Source organism: Sciurus vulgaris, assembly GCF_902686455.1.
Source record: "Sciurus vulgaris genome assembly, chromosome: 4".
Classification (NCBI taxonomy): Eukaryota; Metazoa; Chordata; class Mammalia; order Rodentia; family Sciuridae; genus Sciurus; species Sciurus vulgaris.
The window spans coordinates 24,497,292-24,512,871 of NC_136464.1; the positions used below are offsets into that span (position 1 = coordinate 24,497,292).

Below are 15,580 nucleotides of genomic sequence, written 5' to 3' on the forward strand. Positions count from 1 at the left end.
ACTGATCTTCATGTCTATTTTGATGTCATTGCCCTGCTGTTTTTGTTACTTTAGTTCTGTAGTATAATTTGAGATCATGTATTGTGATGCCCCCAACATCATTCTTGTTCAAGATGGCTTTGTTATTTGGGGCTTTTATTCTTCTGAATGAATTTTAGGACTCTTTTTTCTAGTTCTGTGAAGAACATTATTGACATTTTAATGGGGATTTCATTGAATCTGTGTAATGCTTTTGGAAATTATGGCCATTTTAACAATATTTTCTGTGTATCCAAGAATATGGGAGGTCTTTCCATCTTCTAAGATTTCCTTCATTTTCTTCAGTGTTCTGTAGTTTTCATCCCCTTAGTTAAATTAATTTCCAAGTATTTTATTTTACTAGGTTATTGTGAAGGGAATGGTTTTTTCTGATTCCTTTCTCAGCAGAATCACTACTGGAGTACAGGAAAACTAATGATTTGTGAATATTTATTTTATATCCTACTATTTCGGTGAACTTATCAGCTTTAGAAGTTTTATAGTGGAGTTTTTGGCTCCTCTAGATATAGGATCATGTCATTAGCAAACAGATAATTTGACTTCTTCCTTTCCTATTTGTATCCTTTAAATTTCTTTCTTGTGCCTGACTGCTCTAGCTAGAGACTCAAAGGACTATATTGAATAGGAGTTGTGAGCAAGGACATCCTTGTCTTATTCCTGATTTTAGAAAACATGCTTTCAATTTTTCTCCAGGATAACATTAGCTTTGGGCTTCTCTTACATAGCCTTTATAATGTTGAGGCAAATTCTTTGTATGCCTAGTTTCTCCATTGCTTTTAACATAATGGGTGCAGAATTTTATCAAAAGTCTTATCTTCATCTATTGAGAAAATCATATGACTCTTGTCCTTAATTCTATTTATGTAGTGAATCATATTTATTGATTTGTATATTTTGTACCAGTCTTGCATCCATGGGATGAAACTCACTTGATCATGGTTTACTATTTTTTTGATGTGTTTTTAATGTGGTTTGCTAATATTTTATTAAGAATGCTTTATCTAGGTTCGTAAGGGATCTTGGTTTATAGTTTTTGTTCCTTGATGTGTTTTTGTCTAGTTTTTGTATCAGGATTATACAGGCTTCATAGACTGTATTGAGGAGTGTTACCTTCCTTCTAATTCCATGGAATAATTTGAGGAAGACTGGTGAAAGCGCTTTAAAAGTTTGGGAGAATTCATCTGAGAATCTAGGCTTCTCTTTGTTGGAAGGCTTTTAATTGCTGTTTCAGTTTCATATTGGTTGATATTCTTTGATAGTGTTCCATTTAGATTTTCTATGTATTCCTGGTTCAATCTGGGCAGGTCATATATGTCTATAGATTTGTCAATGTCTTCTAGGTTTTCCAGTTTATTGGAATAAATACAAGTCTTAGCAAATACCAAAAAAATAATATAATCCCATGTATCCTATCAGATAATAATGAAATAAAACTAGAATTCATCAGTAAGAAAAATTAAAAGAAATCACATAAACATGTGGAGGCTGAACAATACTCTTAAATGAGGAAATGATCAAAGAAGAAATGAGAAAAGAAATCAAGAAGTACTTAGAAGCAAACGAGAACAGAGATACAACATATCAAAATCTCTGAGACAGCATGAAAGGAAGTTTTAAGGGGAAAATTTGGAGTGTTGAGTGCCTACATTAAAAAAATAGAAAAATCTCAAATAACCTAATGCTACACCTCAAAACTTTAGTAGAGGTAGAACAAGCTAATGCCAAAATCAGTGGAACACAGGAAATAATTATGATGATAGTCAAACCTAATGAAATTAAGAATAAAAAATTTATATGTAGGATCAATGTAACAAAGTTGGTTCTTTGGACAGATAAACAAGATTGATAAACTCTGAGCTAAATTAAGCAAAAGAAAGAGAACAAAAGACCAAATTAAAAAAAAAAAATGAGATGAAAAAGGAAATAACACCATAGTCACTTCTGAAATCCAGGATATCATTAGAAATTATTTTGAAGTACTTTTTTTCTTTTCAGTGGGATGGAAGAAGTCTTTAGACCTGAAGTCACATTTTGGTAGTAAATATTCTTTTCTATGATTAATTCTTATCTGTCAAAATTCCTCTATCAGCTTCAAAATTGTTTCTCACATATTAGATAATTTTCACATGTCTCTGAAATTAGTAAAGTCATTCCATCTTACAAATTAAAATAGATAATATTTGTACTGAGTTAAAAATGTTCAGAATATGGTCTATCTTGGTAAATGTTCCAAAGCTTTAGGAAGGAAGTGTGCTCTGTTGATGGAGGTGTGCTAGAGAAGTCATTTAGGTCAAGTTAGTTTACAGCATTGTGCAATTCTCTAATGTCATTATTGAATTTTCTTTCTATTTGTTCTATGTACTAGCAACAAAAAAATTAGGACCTTTAAAAATTATCATTCAAAAAATCAAATTTCTGAAATGCTTAGGGATAAATCTGGCAAAGAGGTACAAGATCTATAAAGTGAAAAGCATCAAATATTACTGTGTAATATTCCTTAATAATAAGCTGAAGGAAACCTAAACAAAGAGGGAGATAAACTGTGTTCATAGATCAGATGACTCAATAATTTTAAAATGTCAATTCCTCTCAAATTGCTCTATATGCTTAATGTAATCCAGATAAAAAATTCCGGGAGGCTTTTGGGGGTAATAGAAATTGAAAAATTGATTCTCAAATTCATTTGAAAATGCAAAGTACCACAATGGCCAAGAAATCAAGATAATGTGACACTGTTGTCAAGCTAAGCAAATAGATCAATGGAAGAGAATAGAGTTCAGAAATAGATCTGCTAATATATGGTCAATTGATTTTTTGACAAAAGTGTAGAAGTTATTCGATGATGAATGAATAGTCTTTTCAAGAAGTGGGATTGGAACAATGTGGTATCCACATGTAATAATAATAAAAAGCTTGATCCATACCTCACATCATATACAAAATGGATAATAGAGAGAAATATGAAACAGTACTATAATAGTATCTAGTAAAAAGCAAAGTAGAAAATCTCTATGACAGGAAATTAAATCTCAAATCTAACACCAAAAATATGACCCCGAAAGAAAAATAATTGACAAATTGTATTTTATGATTTTTTTTCATTGAAATATACTCTTCAGAGAATCAAAAGACAAGCTGTGATACTGGAAAAACTACTACAAATTCTATATTTGATAAAGAATTTTTATCTAGAGTAAAGAAGGACTCTCAACACTCAATAAGAATACTAGCAACCTAATTTTAAGTTTCTTTCACTAAAGAAAGTATGTAAATAGCAAATAAGCACCTGACTCTCAAGATCTTTAGTCATCAGGAGAATGAAAATTAAAACCACAATGAGATATCACTATTTAGAAAGGTTAAAATTATAAATATTAGCATTCTAAGCATTGATGAGGAATATGCAAAAACTGCATCTCTCACACACTCCTAGTAGAAATGAAGAGTATACAACCACTTTAGAATATAATTTAACCTTTTGTTAAAAATTTGAAAGTACATCTAGCATACCATCCAGTCATTCCACTACTAGCTACTTGCCTTAGAGAAGTGAAAACATAAGCCCATACAAAAACCTGAACATGAGTGTGTTCCAATGGGGGCTCATGCAACCGGGGGTGGGGGGGGGGTGGGGGGGTGAAAGGCGCAGTCAATAACCACCCAGACACCAGGAGCCAGGTAAGAGCAGGCGAGAGCTGCTGATTCATTTATTGCAGAAACTGCTTCTTCTTTTATTGAGTACCTATCCAATCAGCATGTCATTCAGCGTGTCACACCACTCCAGACCACCAATCATTTAGTCTCCTAGAACCACCAATCATTTGAGGGTATTTTGCACCAATGGGGATATATTATTCCACACCAGTGGTCACAGCAACTTTATTTTCAATAGCCAAAACTTGGATTCAATCCAAATATTCACTCACAAGTGACTAGATAAACCAATTGTAGTATACCCATACAATACAATAGTACCAAGAAAAAATAAAAGAAACTATCGATACACACAATATCAATAGATGCATCTCAAAATAATCATAAGAAAACGAAACCATGTAGGAAAACAGTGCTTGTATGTAAAATTCTATAGAATGCAAACTAACCTCTAGTGCCTGAAAGCAAATCCCCAACTGTGAATATGGTGAAGGGACAGAGAAGGGGGAGAAAAGAATCATAAAGGAGTACAAGGAAACTTTGGGGTGACAGATTTGCTCACATCCTTGACTGCAGGGATGACCTCATGTCAAGACTTTATCACATTTGTGTACTATAACTTGGGCAGTCACTGGATGTTAATTAGGCCTAATGAAATTGCTTATAAAAATCTGAAGGCAACTCATTGTGACCCTTGTTTTATTTTAATCAATATTTATACGACCCAATGTTTAACTCCAAGAGAATACCTTTAGTCTTCCATACAATAATTAGAGCAAACATTTTTCAAGCTAGGCCAGACCTACTTCTTAGTGCACACAGACAATCTATTCTTCTATTTGGTGGCACTTACCCCAAATGCCATCAATTACTGGCGTGATTAGTATTTCTCTTTCCACTACTGCACTGATGATTAGCAGTATCCATTGCTGCATCTCTGGCTCCTGGTATATGGTAAATGCTCAGCACATTTTGTTGAATACATATTCCCTTGGTATGTAGGTAGCAAAGGGTCAGGGTTCTGTTTTGGTGCCCTGGATCAAACCCAGGGCCTTGTGCATGCTAAGCACACACTCTATCACTGAGCCCCACCTCTAGCCATGGGCAAGATTTTGACACTCTCAATGTTGTGTACCAAAAGGTAGGAGATGGGTTTTGCTTGCTATTTTTCTTTCTATTTTATCCCATGTATTTCACCAATATTCACTCGGAAAAAAAAATTGAGTACTTAAAACAAATATTTGTTAGGATCTATTAGACTCTGACAGAGAGAAGTGAATTACTTGGGGGGAAATGTGGCATAATTTTCAGTTATTTTGAATGATTATGCTGTGACATCTGTAAAAGGAATTAAATGAATGATATCAGTTTTTTACCTGCTGATTAACCTCACATTTTCAGCATCATGAAAGGGAAAGTGACTATCTAAACCTTAGGGCATGCAGATTACATCAGAGTAATGATCTACTGGTAAAACCTGACTGCTCCCTTCAGGGACAGGATCCTTAGGGCCATAACATCCAGGAGACCATCCACACCAAGACAGATGGGAGACAGAGTGGCTTTCTCAGCCACCTTTCAGCATCTTCATTATGAAAACATTCAAGTCCAATATTAGCACAACAGTGTTTGAAGAAAGAAAAGTTAATATATCATCTTTCCCTCACTCACTCCCCAGCCACCTATTACAAAGCTTCTAGATTACAACTCTGGTATCTCTAGCAAGTACTTCAAATTAAAAAGTCTTCATTTTAAAAAAGCCTTGTTTCAATAACTTACTTAGACAGCCACTGCTGGCTGCTGTCTCCAGCACTTGGAGCAGCCAAGGGAGGCGTGGGGCAAAATGTCAGGAAAGCAGCTAACGGAAAAGCAGCCACAAAAATAGGATTAACCCCTCTCGGGTACACCTTGGCAACAGGCCTACCAGGGCCTGCCCTCAACCACTCAGCGCATGGGGGAAATAAGCAACTCTTCAGTCAGTAAAGCAATGCGCCCTGGGCACAGCCCTGGGCCTTTGCAATCAGACCATACGATCGATGGCATCCTTTTGGGTTTTGTTATGGTCAGCGTTAGGAGTCGCCTCCCTCCTGTGGGAATTCCAGGCCATCACAAAATCTGATTCTATTTTCAAATCACTCTAAAGTTTGTCCCTTTGCTTTTCAACCCTACATGTATTACCTTTGTCTCTTGCCCAGGGACAATTTAAGATCTTTTAGATGCCCTAAACACAGAGAAAAATTTTGTTTCCTCTAATGGACTTAAGAAAATAAAAGGTAAAACCACAAAACAAACATCTTCTGAGTATGCTGAAAGGGAACCTGCTTCTTTCTAGATTTTTCTTTAAGATATAAGAAGTTTAGTTAAGATTCCGTAGAAAGTTTGCCTAGGTATATTTTTCTCTAGAAAGTCTTATTTGCTTTGAGTTATGAAAGGTAAATAGGACTAACCGGATAAAGGCAGGAGGAAAAGGACTCCTAGAGGAAGCACTTAGGCCAGGGCATTTCAGCGCAAAACAGGAGGACACTGTCCCTCTCTGTTAGTAAAAGGAGTGCTTGGGAAAAGGAGGTAGAAAGTTAGGATCCAGGCAACAAGGATCTATGTGCTGAGCTGAAGGCTTTCGCTTCATCCTGCAAGTTAAGGGGAAGCCAGTGGTGCCAACAACTGAGCCAATAGTTAAGAAGACCTGGAGCAAAATCAAGTCAGCCAAACTTTTTTCTGTAACTCCTGGCACATCTGAGATCTACTGACATTTTCAAATGCAAAGGGATGACAAAAATAAAACACACAAATCAAAACAAATCTAGTTTCTAAAATCAAATAGTCATGCAAAAATAAGTTGCCATCTGAGTCTTCTTTGAGGTTCTGTTCCCTCAAAATTCTTTCCAGTGGTCTCGATGGCCTGGGTGCCATCTATTTTCTTGTGTCTCCCCTGATTTCAGAGTTATCCCACATGAGTGCAAGGGAGCTGGGGTGTTTATACACCAAATTCCATTGGACATTTGTTAAGGGCTATTCCCAGATGTTAATTTTCTGGCACATCTAAAGCTTGCTGTGCAGAGGGATAGAGAAGCTTCTAGAGGCTATGGGGAAAGAAGTGCAAATATTGGCAATTGGAAGTACCAGGGAGCACACAAGAGTGAAAATACCAAATGGAATATGAACAGAACATTAATATTGCCTGCTAAAATTGGATTTCTGATGGAAATCAGTGATATGGCTGAGTTTTACATCCTTGTTGATGTGGGGCCAAAATAATCCATAAATATGAGGCAACAGCTGACATCTGGATTACACAGACAATAAACATCAATGGAACACCACCCTATATCTCATGCCCACAGAACTGCCCCTATTACAACCCATTCCACCGTCTCTTCTATTGAAAAACTGGCCTTGAACTCCTTGCTATCTGGTCCTGGCTTAGGAGTGTGAGTCCCCCACGCAGCATTTTCCTAGTCTGGAACCCATTTCCTCCCCTGTCCCACTTCTACCTCATTGTGCTTAGAACGCACTGCTACACATTCTCTATTGCTCTTTTGAGTAGATGAAAATATATTGGATGGAGTTTCTTTCCACCTACTACCTCCTCCCTTGATTAAAAAAAGAATTACAAAAAGAGAAATTCCCAACTGTTATTTTCTCCTTTCATTCCACTCCTATTCCTTTGCAAGGCCCTCCCCCTCCCTTCCCAACCACAAATCAAACAATTCTGGACATCCCACGTCAAAATTCACGAGAACAATATGCATGCGGTACTTTTAAGTAAGAAGTCAATGTTCTATAATTTAATTTTCTCCTCTCACATTAAACCTGCCATTCTTTGCATAATCAGAGTGATAAATGCAGAGTCAGACTCCTTCTTCCTGACATTAATACCCATCAGTACTTCAAATGCAAACAATTGTGACTTTCGACTTTATAAAAATTACCAAGAGCACAAACTCTGCTTAATTAAACCATTTAAAAGTTGCTTTTGTTACATTTAATGAATGATATATTATACTGCAATGAAACATGCAGCAATACAAATACTTCACAATGCTTCCAATTAAGACTCACTTCACTTATGCCAATTGACAACACTAGTGTTCCACACTTCATTCAGTTTGTGCATTTTAAATGAACTGGTTAGTGAGAAGGGTGCTTCTTTGCTAATGAGTTTTGTAATCAAGGCATCTATTTTAATTTCAAATTGGCTAGATTGGGGGAAATTGCTAGACTAAATGACTGGTACTAATTAGGATTATAAAAATATTCATCATGCCATGGAATTAACATGGGGGTCTGATTTTCCTATATTTGCATATTGCTTGAGTTTTGAGGGAAAAAATCTTGACAAATTGTCTTCTCTTTAGCAAATTGAACAAACACTATATCTGTTTTAGTCCTTCTTTTCATTTAAAGCATAATACATATTCATGATTTGTAAATGAAGTTAAGTGATTTCAACTTCTATCTTCATTACCATATTAAAGATGTTGTCTCCATAAGCTTCCTTAAAAAACTTCAGATCATAGTATTACCTATTTAAGTGACAAATGCTTTGGTTTAATCTATATATTAACCCAAAGTCTGGAGCAAAATATTGGGAAGAAACGCAACTGCCTTGCTGTTGAGTTTTCTATTTTTCCCCCCTAGGAAGAATGAACTAGTCCTATTCTTGCCGTTGGTCTGCAATCTGATAAGCTCTCTCCTCAAAGTTCCACTCCAGACGGTACCACCAGTTGAGATGTGAGCTGAAGAACACGGTCCTCATTTGAAGGTTTGGTCGTGGCTCGGCTGATTTTGCTGATATTGAGCTGATATTGCCACGCTCACCAGGACTGTTTTCAGTATAAAGGGGCCTGTACCAAGGTTTGTCCCAAGGCAACTGCAAAGCTGTCTATCTACCAGGGAGAGTAGTATGGAGGTCACACCACAGCCAGACCCAGGAGAGAGAGAGTAGAGAGCAGGCCAGGCCTATCACTGGCTGTGTGACCTTGAACAAGTTAGCATAACCTTCTAGAGGCAAATGTTTATCTGTAACTTGGAAATAATATCCACCTTACTGATGCCTAGGAGAATTCAATGTAATAATGTATACGAAACACTTGTCAGCTCTCACAAAACAGAAGGTACTGAAGGACATATATCTCATTTCCAAAAAAAACCTATATGCTCAACTCTGCATAATGCACCATGAGGCATGTGCAGCTACCAGGTACAAGCCTCAGACTCACTGGCTGTGTCCACACCCTTGGCTGCCACAGTACATTTTCATTACAGCTGTCACATCAAATAAACAAATGCTAATTCAATTTTGGGATACAGCTGGAAAATTCATCTGAAAAACCACCAGAATAAATCACTTCCTTTAACATCTATCTATACTGGGTGCCTTCTAAATAATAAAACTTATATCTATTGCTGAGCTGTAAATAATATAGATGGAGGTTATATCCAACAAGATCTTACTTTTGTTAGGGGAGGAAAAAAGTCCTATAGCTTCACGATTCTAAAGGGACCATAGTGAAAAACAAAGATGAGGAAAAGATAAACCCAGGCTTGGTATATTCCTACTTCAGGTAGATCTTTCTCTATAACACACTGCCTCTTGAGATGGGATTTAAATAATGAGTTCAAATGATTTTGCCCAAATCAATCTTACTCACACCTAAAATCTTTCTGAAGAGCACCGTCTTATAATTAGGATGAATATAAACTCTTCATGGTAGATTACATTCTGAATTTTTTAAATTACAAAGGCAATCTAATGAAATCATAAAAAATTTAGAAAACAAATAGTATGAAATGGAGGAACTTTAGATTACGTAGAGGGAAATTAGAGGGAGGAGGTGGGGTATGAAAGATGGTGGAATGAGAGAGACATCATTACTCTATGATTACACAAATGCTATGAATCTACATCATGCACAACCATAGAAACGAAAAGATGTACCCCATTTGTGTACAATGAATCAAAATGCAGTCTGTAAAAATAAAAAACAATTTAAAAAAAAGAAAGAAAATACCCCACAAATTTAATTCCATCACCCTAATAAACCCAGTTAATATTTGGGAATATTTCCTTACATTTTAAAAATTCATTCTTTCCTTCCTTCCTTATGGCTGATTTTACTATTTACAAGCTTGTATTCAAAGAGTACTTCTTTATTTACTATTTATTATTTATGCATTTTTACATATCATATATGTAACATGAAACATGTATGTATTTAATAGGTATTGATACACATTCATGTTGCTACACAGTCATTGTGACCACCATTTTAATGGAAGCAACAAATGTCATGTTCCATGATTTAAATACCTTCAATAGTGAGCATTTAGTTAAGTCTCTCGGTTTTTTCCCATTACAAATGACTTTGATAAGCATGATTATTCCTAGAGCTTCAGGGTATTATTCCACAGGTATAGTCTCAAAAGTGAGTAACTGAATGAGTGGATCAAGTTATGAATATGCACATCTTCTGATTCATACTGCCAAGATATTTTCCAGGAAGGAAACTAATTTGCATGCCCATCAATACTATTTCAGAATTTGAGTTTCATCATAATTTTGCCAAAACTGGTATAGAAAAGAACACATTTTAAAAATTGAAACCTGTTATTAATTTCAGATGGACATTTTTTTTAAAGTTTCCTTATGAATTTTCTAATTAGCTGAGCTAATCTGCATTGGGTTTAGACAAATTCTCTAATGTTTAAAGTTAAATGCTTTTCAGTTAAAACATTTCTTCTTTTCCATTTGCCTCACTTGCTACCTTCTAACCTTTATTCTGGGGAATTGTTCTTATCTGTTCCCTTGCCAGATTAGCCAGTCATAAATCAACATGGCCCTTACTGATGGTGGCCCCAGTGAGGACAGAAGGTAGTGATTTGAGAGGCAACAAGGGGTTCAGGAAGTTTCTTGCTCAGGGAGCTAGTTTCATCAGCTTGAGATACATACACTTTTCTGCACTTACACTACAGCTTGCTATCAAAAGCTTAAAGCCTGACCCTGACTCTGAAAGCCCAGCTGCTATCCCACCAGAGCGAGAGGTCAAAATGCTGCAGGGAATGGAGACAGAAAAGAAGACATGGCCTGGGCAGACAGAAGAGAGCCTCCGACCAGAGAGGTTTGCAAAGGAAGGGGCTAGCAAAACAGTTCCTGAGTCCATCTAGAAAACTAGAAATCTAGGGTCAGGATTTGGCCAAAGAGGTGGGAGTTAGGGCGGTGGTTAGCACATGAAAACAAAGTCAGCCCAGGGAAGAAGCAGGTGGGTGACATGGAGAAGCAGGACGCTGCCCTGCTCCACTTCCAGACCCATCTAGGGCTCTAGCTTCCGAACACCCTTCTTAAAGCCTATGTGTACTGCACCTTCCATTTATTTTATTTTACCTAGAAACAGTTTCCCACTATGTTGCCCAGGTGGGCCCTGAACTCACAATCCTACCTCAGTCTCCTAAGTAGCTGAGGACCATGAATTATTTTAGCAATGTTTTTTCCTCCTGAGGAAATGCATCAGGTTACTAAAATTCACACCCAGAAGGGAGAGCAACTGATCAGCCTGTCTGCGGTGTGATAAAGAAAAAGCAGGCTGGAAAAGACAAAGGCCACTGGACCTGTGTGTTTGCTGAAGGCTATTCTTTTGAGTTAATAATATTCTTGTGAGCAACATCCATGTGAGTGGAGATCCTCACTGTACCGACAGAGAGCAAGTTAATGGTTAACGTTAAACAGTTCTGTCATTCCAACCTCAGCTCAAACACACTGATGGCAACATGTGCATATCACGGGGTATATTGGATTATGTCCCCACCCACTAGGTGATTGCTCCACCTCCTTGCGTTGCTATGGTGACACAGAAAGCACAACCACCTTGTACTGAGGAGACACCTGTAAGAGTAGCTGCACATGTTATGTGAAAGTGGGGTTATGGATTTTTAGATTTCTTTCTAGTGATACTCAAAGGGCATTATGGTTTAGATAGTCCCCCAAACGTCATGTGTGAGATGGTGCAAGAATTTTCAGAGGTGAAATGATTATTAGTTAATCCACCCATATGGATTAACTAGGTGGTAACTGTGGGGAGGTGGGGTATGGTTGCAGGCAGTAGGTCACTGGGGATGCCACTTTGGGATTTATATTTTGTTCATGGAGAACGGAGCTCCCTCGCTGCTTCCTGGTTACCATGTCCTAAGATGTCTTCCTCTGCCAGGTCCTTGTGCCATGATGTTCTGTCTCAACTTAGCCCCAGAGCTGTGGAGTCTACAGATTTTGGACTATCTCTGAAACCAAGAGACCCCAAATAAACTCTTCCTCCTTTAGGTTGTTATTGTCGGTTCTTTTGGTCACAGTGAAGAAAGGCTGACCAAAACAAATGGTTTTAAAAGAATGGAAGAGGACCTAAGGACAATGTAATGTTTATCTTTAAATAAAAAGCACCCATCAGTCCTATTCCTACCCCAAGAATGACAAGTTTCAAACCTGTGATCATCCCTAATTACCCCCAAGTAGCTCTGTCTACAACAGCTGGGGAGACACAAAACCAGTTTCTTCAAGTGGCTACCAAGAAAGTTACCATCACCTATCAGTCCTGGAGGATATGAATACAATTATATTTTTAATCTGACTATTGAGAATGAGAATATAAATGAAAGGCACAGCTTCACCTATGTCCAGTATTTCCAAAGTGCAAGTTTGAATTTTGAGGCCCTGAACAATAGATACACCTTTGTGCACCAGTACCTTGCTGGTATGGTCCAATCAGCAAAGTCTGCACTGGACTATCAACTTCCTCCCTGCTGGGCCTAGCACGGCCAGTCACCATACTGAAACCCTACATCAGCTTCTTAGCCAGCTTGTCAATCCACCAGCTACAATTGCACTTGGCAGGTAGGAGGTAATCAGCAAAAAATCCCAGAGTGCACACAGAAATGATCAATTATCAAAGTGATATATAAGCTAATCACCTTGATTTGATCATTACACAATGTACACATGAATAGAAACATTACACTTGTATTCAAAAACCATGCATGATTATGATGGGTCAATCACAAATATATTTATATTTTAAAATACCCTAAGCTGTCTGCACCCCCCTCCAATGCTATAAAAGCAACCCCTTGTTATACATGCTGGTGTTTCAGAAAGTGTTCTTTCCATTGAAATTATGAGCTGTTCTAGAGCAATCTAGCCCAGAAGTGTCACTAACAATGGAACCTGAAATCCCACTGAGTTGCTCATCTCTGACCTCCAAAATCAGCTGTATTTGAAAATATTTCGTTTGGTCAAGAAGATAAATGGTAACAATGACTTTGAAATCTCACCTCTCGTGCAGAAAAATGGCTATTTTCAACTCTTTATCCTTGGAAGGCCCCCCATACCTTCACAGAAAACATGAACATGGTACCCATTTAAAAAAGATGCACTGAGTCTCTTGTCGAAAGGAGGGATATTTAAACAATCAGCCTTCTACAGCAATGAAAATAGAAGCTTTCATTTCTAGGATTTCTTTGTCTTCAAAACTTATCTCAAAATCTTTCAAAACAATCTATTTTTCATAAGATCATTGAATTCTCCAGATAATCCACAACATCACAATGTAAGCTGTTTTAGTTATCAAGGAGGAAAGAAGCTAGTGGAAACAATAGAGAAACCTCTTAAATAAACTGATAAAGGTACAACAGTCTTTTTTTTTTTTTTTTAAGTTAGCTTTGGTTCCAAAATTAGGGAAGAGGAGTAGCTTTTCTTTTTTCATGTCCAATTCAGTCAACCATAACCTACTAGTTCCACTACTTTTTCACTTTAAAGCTCATAGATTCTTATAAAACATCTCCAAAGATTCCTATAGCCAAGAAGCCAAGAATAAATCTCTTGTCTTTGCTAAGTAAAGAATCTGATAGGCAGAGCAGGAGCTGGCACAGCAATTAACAGGAAGTGGGAAGCTCATGAGATGGATAGAAAGGAAGGAACTGCTCAAAGGCCCAAGTCAAACTGGTCAGAAAACAAAGGACTTTGAAAGATTGGAATGCATCAGGAGTTAGAGGCAGGCAGTAGGGTCGGTTGCAAAGGTTCTTTGCCTTCCACTCCAACCTCACACTCTTTGAAACTTTGAAAGACTTAGATGAACTTCCCCAACAACCAGGCCTTGACCTGTATCAGTTATCAGTCATAAGACCACTTGACTCACAACCCACCATCCTGCACCCCAACTAACAGAACATTAGGTGCATTTCTCAGTTTCTAGATGCAATTTTGCCTTATCCAGAAGGTATTTCCTTATGTTTCCAGCAGTGTCTTTTCTGAGTGAGATCAACTGGCAAGCCTCCTGCAGCTTTGGGGTAGCAGTTTGAAAAGTAAAGCAATTGGATATCATCCCTTTAAAATATCATTCAATTAGGTCTTTTGTAATACGTACAACATAACGAGATAGCCTTACTGATTCTAAAGAAATTGCTAGTGCATTTCATCAAAGGCACAATAATGGAAACATCGATTCACTCCTCACCACAAACATCTTCCTTTGATGCTGCAGTTACCTTAATACTAGCACTTTTCATTTTCTCAAGAAGCAAACAGCTGCCTCAATGCATGCACATCAGAGGAGGCTCTAGTCTGAAATAACACATTTGTATATCAATCTCAACTACACTTGCATCTTCATTTGCTGCTGCACAGCATCACTCTCCTTGACTCTAAACCACTAAATTACCCCCAGAATAAAGAAAAACTCCTCTGCAACCTGGATAGCTGGAGCTAGGTGTTTTATGCCATCTCTGCAAATGTTGCCAGGGGCTTCGTCTCCCTCCTCACACCATTTATTTAAAAGAAGAATGGGCAGGCACTGGCTAGAAACTTTATGGATCTGAAGAACATTCAGCTACTTTTAGCAAAAGATGTCAACAAGAAAGAGTACTGAAGGAATAATATATTTGGAAATGTGCAGTGTGATTAGGAAAATCCATCAACACCCACAGCCACATCTCCAAATATTTTTACTAAGTGAACAAGTAGCCATCAAGTCTGAAAGGATTTTGAAGGCATTATATCCACAAGGGTACCTTCATGAGCAATGCTCTGGATGTTCTTGGTGCTGTGGAAATGGAAGAAAAGGATACATGAGGCACACTGCATTTGGATTATCGATCTCTTGGTATGAGAATTCGGTTGCTCCTAATCTAGCTTGTCCTTGGAAAAACATGGTTTAGGAGTTCTGAGCTTCATCTAAATATATTACCATCCAACCATTTAATAGCTTCCAAATAATTTACTTTTTTTCAATATAGCTTCAAAATTTCTGGCTCTACTAAGCATCTAAACCCACAGACTATCTGACATTTGGCTAAGTCTTTCATACAATATCCACTTGATGCCATGAAAGAAGTGTATTTGCAATGGCTTTTGCTCTGCAAATGTCATGTGGGTGTCCTTAGGGGATTGCATTAAGCACCTGATGCCCACCATGAGGCTCTGTTAACGAGAGATATAAAGGTTATGTTGAAATTATTGTTTAAAGGTGCTGACATATCACACGCACACACAAATTCACAATCACAATCACATATTCAAACACATACTGAAGAGTAACTATTTTAGGATTTAAGAGTGCAGAGAGAAGAAGTTATTTCAACCAAGGTGATTCTGTGGATATCTCTATGCAAGTCAGTGCTTGTAATTATCTCTTCCCTTTCACTGATTGATTCTGCAACATTATTACATAAAAGCTTGGCATCTGTGTGAAGGTTCTAGAGACAGCAGGAAATATAATGAAGAATAATCTAAAGTCCCTTTTCTTATGTTTCTTACACACTAGCTTCTCCAACTACAAAACTGAGATTTTGGCACAAACCTGAACCTTCTGGAACCTCTGTTCATGATAGTCAGAATCAAATTATTATA

The 15,580-nt window shown here is 37.4% G+C and overlaps 1 protein-coding gene across 2 annotated transcripts in view; it reads right to left on the reverse strand.

The window, feature by feature from the left end:
• The window catches only part of SORCS3 (sortilin related VPS10 domain containing receptor 3), a 582,251-nt gene that overhangs the window by 259,942 nt on the left and 306,729 nt on the right, over nt 1-15,580 (reverse strand). The window lies entirely within an intron of this gene.